The 14,731-nt window shown below is 35.9% G+C and overlaps 1 long non-coding RNA gene across 1 annotated transcript in view; it reads right to left on the bottom strand.

The window, feature by feature from the left end:
- Nucleotides 1-14,731, bottom strand: part of LOC121033793 (uncharacterized) — a 237,092-nt gene that overhangs the window by 70,423 nt on the left and 151,938 nt on the right. The window contains exon 2 of the long non-coding RNA XR_005792117.1: nucleotides 6,145-6,233. This is a non-coding gene — a long non-coding RNA (uncharacterized LOC121033793). The remainder of the gene's footprint in view (nucleotides 1-6,144; nucleotides 6,234-14,731) is intronic.

Genomic DNA, 14,731 nt, shown 5'->3' with positions numbered 1-14,731 from the left:
ATAAAGTTAACCAAGGAGGTAAAAAGCCTGTGCACTGAAAACTCTAAGACATTCAATTGGAAGCAATTGAAGATGACACAAATAAATGGAAAGATATTTTATTTTCATGGGTTGGAATAATGAATATTGTTCAAATATCCATACTACACAAAACAATCTTCAGATTCAATATAATCCCAATCAAAATTCCAACGGCATTTTTCACATAAACAGAACCTTCAAATTAGTGTGGAACCACAAAAGTCCCAGAATAACCAAAGCAATCTTGAGAAAGAAGAACAAGAAGGCAGCCTGCTTCCTGATTTCAAACTATATTATGAGGCTATAGAAATTAAAACAGTATAGTATTAATATAAAAACAGAAAAATAGGGGGCGCCTGGGTGGCGCAGTCGGTTAAGCGTCTGACTTCAGCCAGGTCACGATCTCGCGGTCCGTGAGTTCGAGCCCCGCGCCAGGCTCTGGGCTGATGGCTCGGAGCCTGGAGCCTGTTTCCGATTCTGTGTCTCCCTCTCTCTCTGCCCCTCCCCCGTTCATGCTCTGTCTCTCTCTGTCCCAAAAATAAATAAATGTTGAAAAAAAAATTAAAAAAAAAAACAACAGAAAAATAGGTGAATAGAATAGAGCCCAGAAATGACTCACATATATGTGACCAATTAATTTAAAGCAAAAGAGCCAAGAATATACAATGGGGAACGAAGGGTCTCTCCAATTAGTGGTACTAGGAAAACTAGACAGCCACATGCAAAGGAGAAACTGGGTCACTATCTTACACCAGACACACAATCAACTCAAAATGGATTAAAGACTTGAACATGACTTGAAACCATAAAATTCCTAGAAGAAAATCTAGTGGTTAGCTCCTTGACATTGATTTTTGGATTTGACAACAAAAGTAAAATAAATAAATGAGTACATCAAACTTAAAATCTTCTGCAAAGCAAGGGAAATCGTCAACAAAATAGAAAGGCAATCTACAGAATAGAAGAAAATATTTGCTCCTATATGGCAAAAATATTTGCTCCTCGATAGCAAAAACAATCCATTTAAGAAGTAGGCAGAGAATCTGAATAGACAATATTCTAAAGAAGACATACAGATGGCCAACATATTCATGAAAAAGTGCTTGACGTCACTAATCATCAGGGAAATGCAAATCATCTCACATCTGTTCAAATGGTTATTATCAAAAAGACAAGTAATAAATGTTGGCAAGGATGTGGAGAAAGGGAAACTCTTGTGCATTGTCAAAGGGAAAATGTGAAGCCACCGTAAAATGTTGCAGCCACTGCGAAAACAAATACGGAGGTTCCTCAAAAATTTTAAAATACAACTATCCTATGCTCCAGCAATTCCACTTTGGAGTATTTATCTGAAGGAAATAAAAACATTACTTGAAAAGACATTTTCACCCCCCATGTCCCTTTCATCATTATTTATATAGTCAAGGTGTCCATTGATGGATGAATGGATAAAGAAAATGTATACAGGAATATTATTCAGTCATAAATAAAAGGGAAATCTTGACATTTGCAACATGGATGGACCTTGAGGACATTATGCAAAGTGAAATAAGTCAGACAGAAAAGGACAAGTACTATATGATTTCATTTATATGTAAAATCCAGAAAGAAACAAAGAAAGAAAGAAAGAAAGAAAGAAAGAAAGAAAGAAAGAAAGAAGAGACAAACCCATAAATACAGGGAATCTATTTGTGGTTTCCAGAAGTGGAGGGTGTAGGTGGGTGAAATGAGTTATAATGGTCAAAAGGTAGAAACTCACAGTTATAAATAAATACATCATGAAGATGTAATATATAGAATGGTAACTACAGTCAATAATAATCATATATTTGGAAGTTTCTAAGAGAGTAGATTATCACAAGAAAATCTGTAACTATATGTGATGAAAGATGTTAACTAGACATATTTTGCTGATTATTTCACAATATATACATTTATGAAATCATTATGTTGTATACCTGAAATGAATAGGCTGTATTTCAGTTTTATCTCAATGAAAAAAGTAAAATAAATCTCTTTCTCACTCACTCTTTGAAGCAACTCCAGAGAAACTATAGGTTCCTAGTCTTCATCTAGAATTGAGAAATGGCTAAGCTAGGATGCTGCATATTATATGAGATTTTAGTTTGAAATGTCTGCTCCCCATTAACCAGGGGACTGTTGTAGGCAGAATTCTAAAATGTCTCTCGAGGTTACTGCTCCACTGTGCACAGTTTGGATAATCCCCAAAACTAAGAATATGATGTGATATCACTCCTGCGATTAGGTTATGTTGCATGACACAATTGACTTTAAGAAGGAAAAAACATCCATAGTGGGCATGACCCCTTAATTTCAGCCTTGTTTGACACCCTAAGCAGAGAACCCAGCCACATGGTGCTCAGACCTCTGACCTATGGAATTATGAGCTAATAAACAGGTGTTTGATATAAGCTAGTAAGTCTGTAGTAGTTTGTTATTTGGCAATAGAAAACCACAATAGGGGCGTTTGGGTGGCTCAGTCAGTTAAGCATCCGACTTTGGCTTAGGTCATGATCTCATGGTTTGTGGGTTTGAGTCCCGCATTGGGCTCTGTGCTGACAGCTCAGCTTGCTTTGGATTCTGTGTCTCCTTCTCCCTCTGCCCCTCCCCGACTTGTGTTCTGTCTTCTCTGTCTCTCCAAAATAAATAAATGTAAAACAAAATTTTTTTAACTACTACAAAGACCTTTGATAAATTACATAATCATTCTGTTTTCTCACTAGTAGAATAAAAGTAATACTACTATTATGCATTGTTTTGAGGATTAAATACAATAATTACAATAAAGCACTTACTTGAGTTTTAATGAGTGTCAGTTGCTACCTCATTGTGTTGTTTTGAGAATTCAGTGAAGTAATAGCCAGAAACTCCTTGGCATAATACCTGGTACTTAGCAACTTCATAACAATATTATCAATTTATCATTGTTAGAGATACAACAAAATCAAAAACAAAAAACTTGGCATGGACTGTATTTAGACCTCTTAGTGTTCTCTATATTTTTTCCTTTGAAACCTTTTACTTTCAACTGAAAGTTAGTAGCCAGTATATCATGACCTTAAAGTGAGCCTGGTTTGATTCTTTAACCACCAAAAATGGATTACTAACAACCAACACTTGGGTTTTTCCTTTCCAAGAAAAGTTTAGTTCTGAAACAAAATTGTACATTATTCATTTTGAGTGGGGTACCTCCATCTGTACTCAGGGTATTTATTCTACACAAAAATAACTAGAACCATATACTGAAATTAAAAAAAAAAACCTACCTCAGATTCCAGTTTTGTTACAGAGAAAGGGAGGGTAGCACTATTTTATTTTAATCCCAAGTAATGTAACTGAAGAACTTTCCACATCAACAGTATGCTTGATATCCTTATCAAATCTCTTATGAAAAGACACACAGTGAAGTATAAATCAGAGAACCATTCTTACCTATTCATTTGTATTTAATTCAGGGAAATCAGGGCTTGGGTTGTTATTCCTAAGAATCCAAATGTAACCGCATACTTGAAGGGCAAACACAGCTAAATAAATTTGGGTTTCTGGAGTTAAAAAAAAACTATTACATTAAGACTCGTGATTGAGTTCACACTATCTCTCTAAGGCAAGCACACATTTCAATGTCATTGTCTGCCACCTAACAATAACAGAAAACATCTGTATAATGGCCTATAACATTACACGGTGCATTACAATTAGAAATGTGCTGAAGTGGTGCTTTGGGGTTTTATTTATGGTCCATGAAACAAAAGATTCTATGAGCATCTCATGAAAACTTAATAGTTCAAGGAAATAAAATAAATATTTGAGTGCAACAATTACATTTTCAATGATATTATCACTAGAGAAACTTAGAACAGCCAAAAAGTAAATATACTAGTGTTAAAAGAAACCCAGTACTAGTTGGCTGGAAATCTTTCTTATTTCAGGGGCATGAATGACAGAGAATTATGAAAAACACATCATGCTTTCTAGGCTAAAATAATTTCTATCAGTGAGTAAAATTTCTCTTAATTGCTCATAAAATCAAGTCTTTAGAAGTTATGGGAAGAGCAAACGTATTTTAAAACCCCAACATTTTTTAAAAGAAGAACAGAAGATTTTTTTCTACGTTGCTTTAAAAACGGGTGAGTATGAGTACCAGCATTCAACGAACTGTTTCTAATAGAAGTCAAAGTTACCCCACAGAAAAATCTTCATGTGGGAGAGCAAATAAGTTCATGAACATGTACTTCATTTCCAGATTATAGGCAATTGTGTACATATTTAACTTTATTTATTTTGCATGCAGGATCTCATACTCATGAAAGATAATTTAATCATCTGTACCTATTGTGAGAAAATTTACAGTGTCTAATCATATGCTTAGATTTCTCAAAGTTTCGCCTGCTGAGGGAAAAAAACTACGTCATAGGAGAAGAAAAGCTTTCATTGGACTTTTACAAAATTAAAAATTGAAAGAACAGCAAAGGTCAATGACTTTAAATGATACGGTACTCATTTTTATTATAGAAAAATTTGAAAAGACTTGATTGTACTTGAGAACTTTGCCATGGAAAGTTCTATATTATCGTAAGAAAGTAGGAAAGTCTATATTATTGTATTCATAGAAATCCATTCTATTTAATGTCCTAAAGATCATATTTGTAAAATTGTGCTGTATTTCTTTTACTTCACCGAAAAATCAAAATTAAATGGAATATTCTTTTTGATATTAAAAGAAACTATTCCTTATTAATGTATGATTAATTTTAATATAAATTAATGTATTCTTAAAATATATATTTATAAACAATGATTGTGTTGAAATTCAAATTAAACAGCTTTGTATTCATGATAGTTGTTGAAAACATATTTACACACGAGACTTATATGCTATTTTATTGACTGCTGGTTGGTTTTCAGAATGGGTTTAAATTTCCTCCAAACTAATCTAAAAGACACAGGAATTTTGATAGTTCCTTGATTAAACATGCATCATTTGTAATGATTTTCCACATGATTATCCCAAATAGCCATGGAAGAACATAAAGCTGTCATTCAACAGACAATAGAAAGGGGTCAATGCCATAGTACTATCTGCTAGCAAGGAGGACTACAGTGTCCATTTGCCTGCTGTTACAGGATGTGTAGACATCGTGTTATTAGAGTCTTAATTTCAAAAGAATAGCGAGGCTATAAAAAAGTATCTGGATTTGGACAGAACAGCTCAAGAAAAAGGGATATTTTTTATTAAGATATTTTAAAGGGATACTGCTGGACAAATAGATTTGATGACTGGGATTCTTAAATTTCTTATTCTTTTGGATTTGATTACAAATTAGAAGACAGTATTTTTAACATAATTTATTGTCAAATTGGCTTACATACAACACCCAGTGCTCATCCCAACAAGTACACTCCTCAATGCCCATCACCCATTTTCCCTCTCCCCACACTTCCCCCCCCATCCACCTTCAGTTTGCTCTCTGTATTTAAGAGTCTCTTGTGGTTTGCCTCCCTCCCTCTCTGTTTGTATCTCTTTTTTCTCCCTCCCTTCCCCTATGGTCTCCTTGAGAAACTTAAAAGATAATATTTTATACCAGTGAGACTTCTGAATGGATCACATGGGCAAGAACCAACTTTTTGACTTGGAGAAAAAAAAAAAAAAAAGAAAAGGATGGAAAAGATGGGGGAAAAGAGAGAGAAGGAAGGCAAGGAAAAAAATGGAAGGGACAGAGAGAGGAAATTCGAATTATTTATTTATTTCAAGATTACTTAAATAAGCCTATAGGAAACCTATGTTTTAAATATCTCATGATACCATCAACCTAAAACTTACCAATACCTGTTAAGAAAAAATATGTTAATGTATGGGAAACCACTCAATCATTGTCCTGTATCATGTGCGAGGCACCGGGCTTAAGCTGGGTCATCTAGGGACTGCATACAAGTAGGTAAAGTTTAAGGAAGATGTGCTTTACTCCTGAATACTAGTGGATTGGTGGTAAAGAGTAGCTGTTTTATGGTAATGCATTTGAGTCAAACTTTTGGTAAGTGCTTCAAGGACCAATGACTTTGTAATGACTTCACTCCTATACTTAAAAAACATTCAGTACTTACATTTTAGGTGTGAATTGCCTTTAGAAAATGTTGAAATCTCTCTCCCAATTCAGCAAAATGCTTTATCCTTTATATTGTTAAGTACATAACTGAAAAACAAAGGTGAATACACATCATTTAAATGATAAAAGTGATAAGAATCTGACGACATAATGTAAAGCATTAAGCAAATTAGATCACTCTATTTAAAACTCATCCCATTTCTTCTGCTCACATTCCTAATTTCTAGTATCTTGCTATGTATTTTTAATGTACAAAATATATGATTTATTCTACCTATGCTTTATTGTCTTTCTTTTTAGCTAGAATGGATATCCTTGATGTTTTTATTTGTGCAATGGTGAGTTTCACGTGGACAGATTGAAAAACTGCATGGTTACCAGAATCAGATTATGGTAAAGAGACTGGTATGCCATGCCATTTTAGCATTATTCTTTATGAGATTTAGTTCCCCTCAGGTGTACTGCTTATCACACAGTCATTCTCCAAAATTTTATATTTCAGCAATGTGAACCCTACGTTCACCACTGTATAATGTCCTAACACGTTGCCTACAGTTCTTCAATAAATACTTAGTGAATAGTAAATAAACAAAATACCAAAGTAAGACTGTCAAAAGGCAACACAGAAAACACAGGATTGAGAAGAGGAGTAACATCACCATGATGGTAATATACATTCTTCCTGACTTCTTTCCTACTATTAAAAAGATTAACAACTATTCAAGAACAGGAAACCACTAAGAGAATCCTAGGACACAGCATCACCTGTGGTAAGCATCCATTACCCAAGACCCAGATACCAAGACAGACTGCATTAGAAAGCTAGGTGAAATAGCTACACATTGATGACATTGTCTCTCCCCCCAGACAGCACAGCGACATGAAGAGAGGATCCCCCTAAGCCCTCAGTTGGTTTTTTTTTCAGTGTGAAAAAAGAGAACACAGGAAACAATCAGTCTTTCCCCCAGCACTGTGGATCATTTTCTGGGATTCCTTACTCTGCTCTCATACCGCAAAATTGCAGGAAAATCTGTGGGACTCAACCACTGGGAATCTGTGATAGAAAAGGGGGGCAATGCTGTGTACCAATGAGCACATGGATCTTGACAGAGCAAGTTTACACCTGCAGTGCCCAAGTAGTGATCTCAATCAGCAGTTTGCTCATCTCCAGAGCCAAGTCAGATCACAAAAATACAGGTAAATATTACACCACCAGGATCCAAGATGGTCCTCCACAGACACACCAAATCAGTACCTATTTAAAGATCAATTCCTTCCTTGAAGAAGTACTGAGGACTGACTGAACAGCTTCTGCATAACAAAAGACAGAACACGGAGAATGCAACAGAGACAGAGGTATGGAAACAAAGGAACCCCCCACCCCTAAAACTGTAAACCACAGTGGAGAGGGATAGTACTGAAGGGTTATGAGCAGATTTGTCTACCCCAGAGCACAGGGGGAAAAAAAAGCTACAGTTTAAAGCGCAACTACAATATAAAAAATCCATCCCTGGCACTCTGCCAAGTGGCAGGAGCACTGCTAGAACTCTCTCCAGTTTGAGGGGTCTACTGAGTACCATGGTTCACATCCCCCTGCCCACTTTGATAGCATGGACAATAGGGTCTGGGTGTTATAGCTGGCCTACGACCTCAGTGAGCCCCAGGCACCTAGTCTACCCTAGCCCCAGATGCCCTGGGGTACAGACAAAAACTGCAGTTTGAAAGAACAAGTAGAATACAAGGGAACTAGCCCTAGAACCCTGCAATGCATCAGAAGAGTGGATGCAATTCTTTCTGGTTTGTAGGGCCTGGTGAGAACCATGGTTGACATTTCCTCTCCACCTTGATAGCATGGATGGGAGCAGGCCTTGGGTGAGCTACCCATCCTACTAACTCTGTAAGCTCGGGACCCAAAGCCAACAACAGCCTCACTGGTCCCACCAAGGTGGCCCCAGTACAGCACAAACTAGCATATCTGTGATCAGTGGTTACTATAGTTCCAGCCATTTTGCCAAGGTGACACAGGCACAAACCACCCCAGAATTCATAGGTCTGTCCCACTTTGGTTCTAGACAGCTTGCTAGGGCACCCCTAGCTCACAGTGCTCTGGGACCTCCTCACTCATATCCACTTGTCCTTCCAGGTTATACACTGTACAGGGTGCCCTGAGGATCCTTGGCATGTGTCTGCTTTGGTTCCAGCCACCCTCCCAGGGCACCTCGTGTGTGGAGTAACCTGGAACCCCTGGATTGCACCCCACCTTGGCTCCAGCTACCTCACCAGGATGCCTCTTATGCTGAAATACCGTGGCTTGTACCCCTATCAGCTTTTAGCTATTCTTCCAGGGCACACTCTGAGCATATGTCCCTGGGAGTGCCCCATCCAGTACCCACTTAAGCTTTAGCTATCTTTCCAGGGTATCCCCTATATTGAGTGCCCTGGAATCCCCAGGCACATGCCCCACCTTGGCTCCAGCTACCCCTGCTAAGGCACCCTTTGCATGGAGAGCTCCAGAACTGCTGTAGATCACAAGGACTTCGCCTTTAGTAAGACCACCAGGGCTAAACCAGCATAGAGTTCTCTGGGACCTACAGCCCATTCCAGTTCCAGTTGCAGTAAGTCAAAGTCATCTGGCACACAGCCTACACAGGGGATAAACATACAGAAGACAGACCCTTCAAATTTAAGAGTAGCAGCTATTCCACCTAATTCATAGAAACAAATACAGAAAGTCAAGCAAAATGAGGAGATGGAGGAATACGCTGCAAATGAAAGAACAAGACAAAACCTCAGGAAAAGAACTAGAGGAAATGGAGATAAGCAATATGCTTGATAAAGAGTTTAAAGTATTGACCATAGGGGCGCCTCAGCTGGTTAAGCACCCGACTTCAGCTCAGGTCATGATCCAATGGCTCGTGAGTTTGAGCCTTGCATTGGGCTCTGTGCTGACAGCTCAGAGCCTGGAGTCTGCTTCGGATTCTGTGTCTCCCTCTCTCTCTGCCCCTCCCCTGTCCATACTCTGTCTCTCTCTCCTTCAAAAATAAATAAACAGTAAAAAATTTAAGAAATAAAGTAATGATCATAAAGATGCTCACCAGACTGGACAGAAGAGTGAAAAAACTCAGTGAGAACTTCAACAAAGAGATAGAAAACAAAAAAAAATAACTAGTCAGAAGAATACAGTAAATGGAATGAAAAATACACTGGAGAATCAAGTGTATTCAGAAGAACGGATCAACAATCTAAAACGTCAGGTAATGGAAAGCAACCAAGCTCAAGAGCAAAGAGAAAAAGGATTAAAAATGAGGATAGTTTAAAATGAGGATCTTGGACAAGATCAAGTGAACAAAAATTTGCACTATAGGGACCTCAAAATAAGAAGAGAGAGAGAGAAAGAAAGGCAGAAAAAATTATATGAAGAAATAAAAGTTGAAACCCTCATAATGTGGGAAAGGAAATAGACACTCATATTCAGGAAACAAAGTTCCCAACAAGCTGGAGCCAGTGAGGTCCATATCACTGCAAATAATCATAAACTGTCAAAGGTTAAAGATAAAGAAATAATTTTTAAAGCAGCAAGAGACAATCAAAAAGTTACATATAAGGGAAACTCCCTAAGACTATCAGATTGTTTAGCAGAAATTTTGCAGGGCAGAAGGGAGTGGCATGATATATTCAAAGTGCTGAAAAGGAAAAACAAACAAACAAAAAAAACCAACCAAGAATATTCTTTCCAGAAATTTTATCACTCAGAATTGAAGGAGAGAGAGAAAAGGTTTTCCAGACAAACAAGAGCTAAAGGAGTTCATCATCCCTAAGTTGGTCTTATAATAAATGTTAAAGGGACTTCTTATGGTAAAACAGAAAAGGCCATAAATAGAAATAAGAATATTATAAATAAAAAGATGTAGAATATGAAAACATATACCTAAAATATGGAGAGGAAGTGAAAAGAAACTTCTTTTAGAATGTGTTTAAATGTAAGTGATCATCCACTTAATATAGACTGTTATATATTTAGGATGTTATATATGCACCTCATGGTAACCACGAACATGAAACCTATAATAGATACATTAAAAATAAAGAGCAAGAAAGCCAAATAGAGAGAATCATCAATAAAAAGGAAAGAGAGCAAGAGAAGAAAGTAACAGAGAAGAAATTTTTATTTATTTTTATTTCTTTAATGTTTGTTTATTTTTAGAGAAAGAATAAGCAGGAGAGGGGCAGAGAGAGAGGGAGGTAGAGAAAAGCCCAACAAGGCTCCATACTGTCAGCACAGAATCTGATTCAGGGCTTGATCTCATAAACTATGAGATCATGACCTGAGCTGAGTTCAAGAGTCAGCTGCTTAACTAACTGATCCACCCAAGGTGTCCGGGTGGAGAAGAAATTTTTAAAAAAACAACCAGAAAACAACTAACAAACTGACAATAAGTCTATACCTATCAATAATTGCTCTACATGCAAATGTCCTAAATGTTCCAATCAAAAGTAATACAGTGGTAGGATAGATAAAAAACAAGACCCATCCATATGCTGCCTATAAAAGGTTCATGTCAAACCTAAATACACATACATACCAAAAGTGAAAGGATGGAAAAGATATTCCATGCAAATAAACTTGAAAACAAAAACCCAGGGTAGAAATACATATATATGACAAAATAGACCTTAATAAAAGACAAAGAAAGGCATTACATAATGATAAAAGGATCAAATCAACAAGAAAGTATCACTACTGTAAACATATATGCAGCCAAAATTCGAACACCTAAATACATTAAGCAAATATTAACAGACAAAAAGGGAATGATTGACAATAATACAATAATAGTAGAGGACATTAACACCCCATTTATATCAATGGATAGATCATCCAGACAGAAAATCATTAAGGAAACAGTGTCTTTGAATGATACGTTAGATTAGATGGACTTAACAGATTATACATACATATAAACATTCTAGCCAAAAAACAAAACAAAACAATAGAATACACGTTCTTTACAAGTGCACATGGAACATTCTCCAAGATAGATCATATGTTAAGTCACAAAACCAGCCTCAATAAATTTAAGAAGACTGAATTATACTATGCATCTTTTCTGACTACAACCATATGAAACTATAAAACAATTATTAAAAAAAAACTAGAAAAAAACTCCACAAATACATGAAGACTAAACAACAGGCTACTAAGCAACCAATAGGCCAATGAAGAAATCAAAGAGGAAATAAAAAGCACATGTAGGAAATGAAAATAAAACAGAAGTGTGTAAAAGCTTTGGGATGCAGCAAAAACATTTCTAGGAGGGAAATTTATAGCTATCTAGGGCTAGCTACCTCAAGAAACAAGAAAGCCTCAAATACAATTTGACCTTATATCTAAAGGAACTAGAAAAAAAGACAAATAAAGCTTATGGTTACTGGAATAAAGAAAACAAAGATCAGAGCAGAAATAAATGAGAGGTGTTTTTTTTTTGTTTTGTTTTGTTTTTAAGAAACAATATGATGAAATCAACAGCTCATTCTTTGAACAGATAAAGTTGATAAACTTTTATCCAGAGTCATCAAAAAAAGAGGACCCAAATAAATGAAATGAGGAACAAAACAAAGTAACAAACAACACCAAAGAAATACAAAGAATTATAAGAAACTACTATGAAAAATTATATGCCAACAAATTGGACAACCTAGAAGAAATGGATAAATTTCTAGAAACATACAATCTTCTATACCTGATCAGGAACAAATAAAAAAAACTCAAGAGACAAATTACTAGTAATGAAACTGAATTAGTAATAAAATTTTTCAAAACTCCCAAAAAACAAAAATCAAGGAACAGATGAATTCTTCATGGGTAAATTTTACCAAACACTTAAAGAAGAGCTAATGACTACTCTCCTCAAACTATTCCAAAAAAATAAAAGGAGAGGAAAGCTTCCAAACTGATTTTACAAGGTCAGCATTACCCTGATACCAAAATCAGACAACACCACTACAAAAAAAGAAAACTATAGGCCAATAAACCTGATGAACATAGACACAGAAATTCTCAACAGAATATTAGCAAACTGCATTCAACACTGCATTAAAAGGATCATTCACACAATCAAGAGGGATTTAGTCCAGGGATGCAAGGATGGTTCAATATTAGGAAATAAATTAACATGATATATGACATTAACAAAATGAAGGATAAAAATCATATGATCATCTCAATAGATGCAGAAAAAGCATTTGACAAAATTAAACATCAGTTCATGATAAACTCTAAACAAAGTAGGTTGAAAAGGACATTCCTCAACATAATAAAGGTCATATATGGAAAACCTATATAACTAACATCATACCCAATGGTGAAAATTGAGAGGTTTTCTTCTAAGATCAAGAACAAGACAAGAATGTCCACTCTTACCACTTTTATTCAACACAGTACTGGAAGTCCTAGATATAGGAGAGATAAGAAATAAAATGCATTCTTATCAATAAAGAATAAATTTAACTGTAACTATTGGCAGAAGACATGATACTATACATAGAACACACCAAAGGCTCCCCCCCAAAAAAAACCTTTAGAAGTTCTAAGTAGATTAAGTATGGTTGTAACATACAAAATTAATATACAGAAATCAGTTAGATTTCTATACGCCTACAACAAAGTGACAGAAAGAAAACCTAAATTAACAATTGCATTTACAAAAGTGCCAAGAAGAATAAAGTATTTAGGAATAAACTTAACCAAGGAGGTGAAAAGATCTATACTCTGAAAACTATAAAACATTGATGAAAGAAATTGAAGATGATAGAAACAAATAAAAAGATAGTCTAAGCTCACAGATTGGGAAAATACTGTTATGTGGTCAACTAATCTATGTGTTCAACTAATCTATGACAAATTAGGCAAGAATATATAATAGGGAAATGACAATGTCTTCAATAAATGGTGCTGGGATAACTGGTCGGCTACATATAAAAGAATGAAACTGGACCACTTTCTTATACCACCCACAAAAATAAACTCATTGATTAAAGACATAAATGCGAGATGTGAAATCATAAAATTCAGAAAGAAAACAGAGAGTAATTTCTTTGACACTGGCCATAGAAATATTTTTTCTAGATATGTCTGGTCAGGCTAGGGAAACAAAAGCAAAAATAAACTATTGGGACTATATTAAAATAAAAAGTTTTTGCACAGTGAAAAAAGTCATCAGTGAAACAACAAATCAACCTACTGATTGGGCGAGTATATTTGCAAATGATATAGTGGATAAGGTATTAACATCCAAAACATATAAAGAAATCATACAACTCCACACCAAATTAATAACAATGCAATTAAAATTGAACAGAGGACCAGAATACACATTTTTCCAAAGAAGACATATAGAGAGCCAACAGACACATGACAAGATGCTCAACATCACTCACCATCATGGAAATTCAAATAAAACCACAGTGTATGACCATACACCTGTCAAAATATCTAGAATTAAAAAGACAAGAAATAAATGTTGGCAAGGATGTGGAGAAAAAGGAACCCTTGTACACTATTGGTAGGAATGTAAATTAGTGCAGCCACTGTAGAATATAATATGAGGTTCTTCAAAAAATTAAAAATAGAAATATCATATGATCCAGAAATTCCACTACTGGGGATTTACCCTAAGAATGTAAAAACACTCAATTTAAAACAATATATTCTGGGGCGCCTGGGTGGCGCAGTCGGTTAAGCGTCCGACTTCAGCCAGGTCACGATCTCGCGGTCCGTGAGTTCAGCCCTGGGCTGATGGCTCAGAGCCTGGAGCCTGTTTCCGATTCTGTGTCTCCCTCTCTCTCTGCCCCTCCTCCGTTCATGCTCTGTTTCTCTCTGTCCCCCAAAAATAAATAAACGTTGGAAAAAAAAAACACAACAATATATTCATTCTATGTTTAATTCGGGATTATTTACAATAGCTGAGATATGGAAGCAATCCATTGATTGATGAGCCATAAAGATGATGTGGTATATATACACAATGGGATACCAATCAACTATAAAAAAGGATGAGATATTGTCATTTGCAACAACATGGATGGAGATAGATGTAATAATGCTAAGTGAAATAAGTCAGATAAAGACAAAGCAATAACATATTTCACTTGTATGTGGAATCAAAAAAACAAAACAAAACAAACAAACATATACTTTTAAATGTGGAGAACAAACTGACAGTTACCAGAGAGGGGGTGTGGTTTGGAGAATTGGCAAAATGGGTGAGGGTGAGTAGGAGATAGAGGCTTCTAGCTATGGAACCAATGCATCATTAAATTAACAGTTACAGCATAGGAAACATAGTCAATGTTATTGTAATAGCATTGTATGGTGACAGGAGCTATACCTATGGTGAACATAGCATAATGTATACACTTGTTGAGACACTATGGTGTATACATAAAATCAATGTAACATTGTGAATCAAGTATACTTCAGTAAGAAGAAAGGGAGGAAGGGAGGGAAATGAAGGAAAGGGAGGGAAAGGAAAGAAAGGAAGGGGAAGGGAGGGGAAGGGAGGGGAAGGGAGGGGAAGGGAGGGGAA

This window comes from Herpailurus yagouaroundi, unplaced genomic scaffold (assembly GCF_014898765.1).
Source record: "Herpailurus yagouaroundi ecotype Mexico unplaced genomic scaffold, PumYag 159, whole genome shotgun sequence".
NCBI lineage: Eukaryota > Metazoa > Chordata > Mammalia > Carnivora > Felidae > Herpailurus > Herpailurus yagouaroundi.
The sequence above is the reverse complement of the archived record's forward strand: the minus strand, read 5'-3'. Positions and strand labels throughout refer to the sequence as shown.